We start from the raw sequence: 5,878 nt of genomic DNA, 5'->3' as shown, positions 1-5,878 counted from the left end.
AAAAAAAAAAAAAAAAAGGCAAGCAGGTTTTGAACAGCAGGTTCACCAACACGACATCTGCCAAATTCTGCTCTTATCAGATTTAGGAAATCCCTATGCCACCGTGTCAGGCTAGATGACACTGAAAAAAAGCACCTTCCATGATCAAGGCCCAGAATTTGCCTTGAACTTCACCCTTCCCAGATGTTCCGCATGATCTCTATGCCTCGCTTCCCCCCACAACTCTGCATGAGAGCTTCACTGAGATGCTGAGAAGTTCAGCATGTGAAGTGCCCCAAAGTCCATGGGTACAGGCTATATAGTAAGGTACAGCCTTTCACAACTGGTGCCTCAAACAGCCATTTAGGACTATGTGCTTCCTTGTAGTTTTACTATTTTCTATATATGATACCAATATCAAAACACTTTAGGACTAAAAGAAATGAATCAAAGTAGAATGTTTCACTTTTAATAGGCATAATCCAAGTTGTTTAACCTGGCATTAATAAAAGACAGGCTGTGACTTTACAGTTGCCCTACAGAGTGCTTCTTAGGGTCTCCTTGCCATTTTACTTCAGATGTTTGCAAATGGTACATTAGAAGTGGTTTTGAAGATCAGAAGGCTGTGCCGCTGCTAATTTCCTATTCTCCATATCCCCTTCTTCACTGCCTGCCTGAAAGCCTCCACCCACCTCCCAAGAAAAGAAGTAATAAAAATAAAAAAAATTCTTTCAGGTAACTGATACCTGCCATCCATAGCATATTTCTCAGGAGGCCTATCTGCTTCTGCTTCTTACTCTTTTCTACTMCAGTAACTTCTTATCTCTGTCCCAGTCCCCTTAAGGTATCTACAAAGTTTGCCATTTGACAGCCATCCACAAATGTCCCCTCATATCACACTGGTTCTTCTTCCTGGAAAAAACAGCTGATTTTTTAAAGTTATSCTCTGTAAAGGACCCCAAATGCTGTGCAACTGGAAGATGATAGAGTGACATTAAGGAATCCTGCCACTTTAAGCTTCTGGCAGTTCCCTCACCTTCTTTTGTCCTAAATCATTTGCAAGAGCTATGTTAAAATCCCTCCTGAAAAGAAGGAAGTTGACACAGCTTTTCAGAAGCTTAAAAAGCTTATTTTTATAAAAACAATGTACGCTTGGTTCATGCTCCAGCTGCTTTTATGTAAAAATAGAAACATTACAGCTTCAGAAGTGACCCTGGGTCTCTCTGTGACATCATTCGAGCCTATTTTAAACATCCATCCCTAAAGCTTTTAAATGTTCATTGTAGTTTAAAGTTTGACTGTTCCATACAACATGCATGTTTTATGAATCAAAGGTGTTTTTAAATGTGCAGCGGGGTAAGCACTTAGATTTCCCCTCTAAGAACAGCACAAGGGGGGTTTGTTTTCCAGCCACAAAACTAAAAGAAGTCAAAAAGGGGGAAGGGGCACTCGCTAGACTCCAAACGGACCTTCCTTGGAATTGTTATGGAAAAAAAGTTTTGAGAAACCCATCCCTAAGTATCTACCTACCTTTGCGCCTTTCCCAATTGCATTTCCATAMAGATTTCACTTTCAGATCACTCTGTGCTATCAGAGATGGCATAATTACAGGACACTTCTTTGGGAAACAAACAACTAAACTTGGATAAAYGCGATCTAAAACTTAGACACGGTTGTTTGTCTATCTGGGGGCCAGTAACAGCATGTACCGCACCACGTTTAATGCCGCTTGCAGCATTCCTGCTCTTGCATATTGCAAATGTAAATGCATCTGCTAAGTTTGGTCATAAGAAACAAATTGCTCGTGATATTCAGCCCCGCAATGCCTGCAGAGCCAACATAGCTCAGAGTCTAAAGTTGAAATCTATTCCTTCTTGGGCATGAAGAAGTTATTTACTAAATTCCAAAGAGCTGAAGCAAAGGGATTACTTGCAGAAAACTTACTGTGCCAGTGTGAGAAAAGGACTCAGCTTGACTCTCTGAACCCAGACTGACTTTGTAGATCTGGCAATTGGAAGTTTTACTTATTTTAAATGGCTGTTCTCGTAAAACGTGATCCTTTGATGTACATTTTATTGTGCAACAAATGACTATATGGTTAAACAGGTTTCAGAGTCATATTTCAGAGCAAGCTTCAAAGGACAAATCTTGTCGTACTACAGAAAAAAAAGTAAGAGGACACCTAAACCAAACAAAATCCTCTCGTTCTAATTTTTCTTTCTTCCTCACCAAGAAACCATGCRAACTGACTGATTCTGCAACATAAGTTACTATGCAATTTAAGATACCATAAGAGCTTGATCACTTTTCCTATTATAAAAAATAGGATAGYTCAAATAGTGCAAACAGAAGGGCTTACATCAAACAGAAATAAGTATTTTCACYGGTGCCAAGTTCAGAGGGCGAGAGTGACAAAAATACTGCAGCGTGGCATTTTGGCAAAATGAAGCACGATACGGGCAGCCTACGAAGAGGGCAATCTTACTGCCTTCGAAGGATGGTCAGGACACCCTCATGTTTGTAAAAAGATTACCATGCTGTAACATCTGCAGCAATTTCTCAAGTGCTATGCACTTCAGAAAGTCCTTTTGTATGTTAATACATCTCTTTAGATAGGAAAAAACAGATTAGACTTCACTACTTACTTGATGTTAGAATTCAGCAGATTCTTCCTTCCACAGAAATACATCCATCACCCAAAACACATCCTTTACAAAACAGAGAAACCAAGGACTACAGTTGCACCTATCTGTGATTTAACAAACACGTAAGTGYACCAGCCTGCAGAAAACACCAGAGCCTTTAGCTCTGCTTTAACCACAAGATCTGCTAATATTTTCCATCTTCACACATCAGTCAGTTTGTTGCCACCTTTGAATGGGAATGTGCATGCATTAAAAYGCAAATATTATTTCTTCTCAACTGTTCTCTCTGTGTAGGAGCATCATTCCCTATTCATAATAGGAACGTTGTCATTTTGATCTGAATTCACCAAAGCAGTTCAATCTGGCTGATCASAGATGTGCCTATAAGTTTCATTTCTTTAGGGCTAGGGCCATACAGAAATCTATTTTTATATGTACTCCAGTCCTCCAACAGTTTTAACCACGTTACTTTTAGCACCTCTTCTTCCTCATATTCACTACTAAGAGTGGCCTAGCATTGGTGGCACGGTGTTTTACAGATCTGCACTATCTTCATGTTTAGTTTACAAGAGATATCTGCACATAACCTGAAGTGCTTAAAAAAGAGTTGACAGGTTTTAATATACAGTTTTAAAAGCAGTAATTAAGCATCCTTACTACATGTAAGTCYCATTTCCTTATTCTCTGAAGTGCACAGATTTTAGTGTTTTAGGTTTCCCCCCCCCCCCCAAAACCTTCCTTGCTTTGCTTTACAAGCTGAACAGGCATTTCATTTTCAAAGCGTATTTCTGATGTTACAAAAAGAAAGTACATATTTGATATTTTTTCCTGGAGAACAAAAGGCCCTGTAGGCTCTCTTGCTTTGCTACTCTTTACCTGAGCATGCCTGCTGGCATTTTTTTTCTCTTCACATGTTCAGCAATGCCCAGCTGTTACCACAAACACATGCACTCCRATGTACATGTGTGTGCGCGTGCATCTATGTTGTGCGCACACATATTTTAGCGGTTTGGCTTGCAATATATGCCTAGAGGGATTTATTTTCCCATTTTAACACTGGTCTACTATTTAACCATCATCCTAGTACCCAGGAATTAAATATTTTGAAGTAATTGGAGTACAGTAAGCTATATTTAAAGCAAGATTTATTCTAAGCACACAGTTAAACAACATCAAGTCCTATATTAATTTTATTATGGCCTTTCAAGAACTTTACTTGGAGTAGGTTTGGCTTGGAAGCTCCCTACAGTCAGAGGAACTTTATGAATCATAAAAAGTGATTTCCTTTCATAGAACATATGTTCCCTTAACATACAACTTTAGTTCCCTGTTCAACATAGCTGAATGTACTTTCTTTAGAGAACTTGACTCCCGATAGCATCGGTTCTTCAGTTCCTAGAACGGATAAAGCACTGCAAAAGGCAAGCTCTATGCAAATATACATGGTGAGGTAAAGACTAATAATCACAGTCTATGTAATCGTCTTTTTGAAACCTCTGAAGTGACATAWAACAGCAGTCTCCCAGTCTGTCCCATCTAAAATTCTATCATCCCAGGCTATTTACCTAATTATCATCTGCTCATCAATCTCATCTAAGTCCATTCCTCCATTTTATTCTAATTCCTGTCCAATTATTTTTCTCTACCCACCACATCATCCTATTCGCCCCAACCAATTTCTGTTCTTTGCTCAAGACTGGAGGGTCTGAAGCCCAGGATATTCACTAACATGGGGCGCTACAAGCAACCCATCTTCACTCTTCCAACTTTAAAACAAGGGTAACGGCACTGACCTCCCTCTCAAATAAGGAAGGGGGTTGTGTTGCAAAAAAAATCTGCATTCAAAGGGGGCAGCACAGCTCCAGGGGCTTCAGGGGGACAAGACTTTAACTGGTATTTAGGGCAACCTGAGGACAGAATGGGAGGGTACTGGTTTAGGCTCCTGCCACAAATTTCCATAGCAGTCACCAATGCACTCCRGTAACCATGTACCAGCTCTAAACAATCTCAAGTCAAAACCCYCACTGAGCCCCATCAAAAGGATCAGGCAAAATTAAAATATTCTCACTTGGGAACATACAGACTAGGAAGTAGCCAGTCCTTTATTTGCTGAGATGTATGAGYTGAATTTAAAATTGAGAGGAGGAAAAAAAAGAAAAAGAAAAAAGCTGAAATAGCTTAAAACTATGTAAAGAATTCCACGTGAGCCTCTCCCTTTCGATGTCAGGTCACTCAGAGCATGACATGTCAACAAATCACTCAGTGTCACACATTTATTTGCAGGAGAAACAACAAAGAAAGATAGTATCTCTCCTCAGCTGCAGGGAAGGACACCTCTACTGAAGGTACACCAGGTAGCTAAGAACCCTGAACYTATTTGAGAACCAAAAATAAAGTGCAGGGCTGTATTACTTCCCTTGGTCTGCATCAGAGCGTGGTTCACAGCTACAGTGTTTCTGCACAGCCCACACTCCTCTGTTCTCCTTCCTTGGTGGCAGGATATAAATCCTGACTTAGAGAAGCTGGCATTCTCAAGGGAGCAGCCAAGTCACCCAGAAGATGAAAGGAAGGGAAAAAAAAAATCACTGCAAGCATTTACATATTAAAGTCTCTGGCTTAGGAAGTACCTTACAAACTCAAGGTCTCTGAGAATTTATGAAGAATAGCTATACTGTAATTAAACAGGAACTCTGATATCACGCACGTCTGACATGTAAGCARGAGCCACGACGGGAACTGCAGAACYGTAGGTTTGAGGAACAATGTCTGAAAAAGAAAGACTTATTATAATCATTTTAAAATGTCATGTTTACAAATTAAATATGTAAAGATATGCAGAGATCTTTACAATAGTAAAAGCTCAGTTTTCATGATTTGCAAGCCATTTAAAATGTATGCTTTGTGGGCTATATTGTGCTGCACATTGGTCTTAAGAACTCTAATAAAGTATYTTGGCTCCCTTAAGAGAGCTCGCAATCAAAATCCAATAATCAGATAGTGGCAGAGGAAATTTTTACTCTCTGTACTCCCTTCATTGTCACAAATAAGTGAGAGTCAATCCACCCTTACGGTACAGCATATGTACATCTTGCCACATGCAACAGCTGACTTCGCTGTTAAACATTAGCACACTAATTAACACAAAGCAAAGTACTAAAGAGACAGTGGAAATTGCAGATCTCTTGGGCTATATGCCCCGGTTCTGCACTTAGGCATTGGCAAGGAAAAGTGCTCCTAATGCCACAGGCTGACAT

General features: G+C 39.8%; 1 protein-coding gene across 1 annotated transcript in view; it reads right to left on the bottom strand.

Moving 5' to 3' along the window:
- CDC42SE2 (CDC42 small effector 2) overlaps positions 1-5,878 on the bottom strand; it is an 83,115-nt gene that overhangs the window by 22,806 nt on the left and 54,431 nt on the right. The gene's annotated exons all lie outside the window — the stretch shown is intronic.

The sequence above is a fragment of the Rhea americana genome, unplaced genomic scaffold (genome assembly GCF_003343005.1).
Source record: "Rhea americana isolate MKP2758 unplaced genomic scaffold, rheAme1 scaffold_83, whole genome shotgun sequence".
Taxonomy (NCBI): Eukaryota; Metazoa; Chordata; class Aves; order Rheiformes; family Rheidae; genus Rhea; species Rhea americana.
This window is presented reverse-complemented; position numbering and strand designations above follow the sequence as displayed.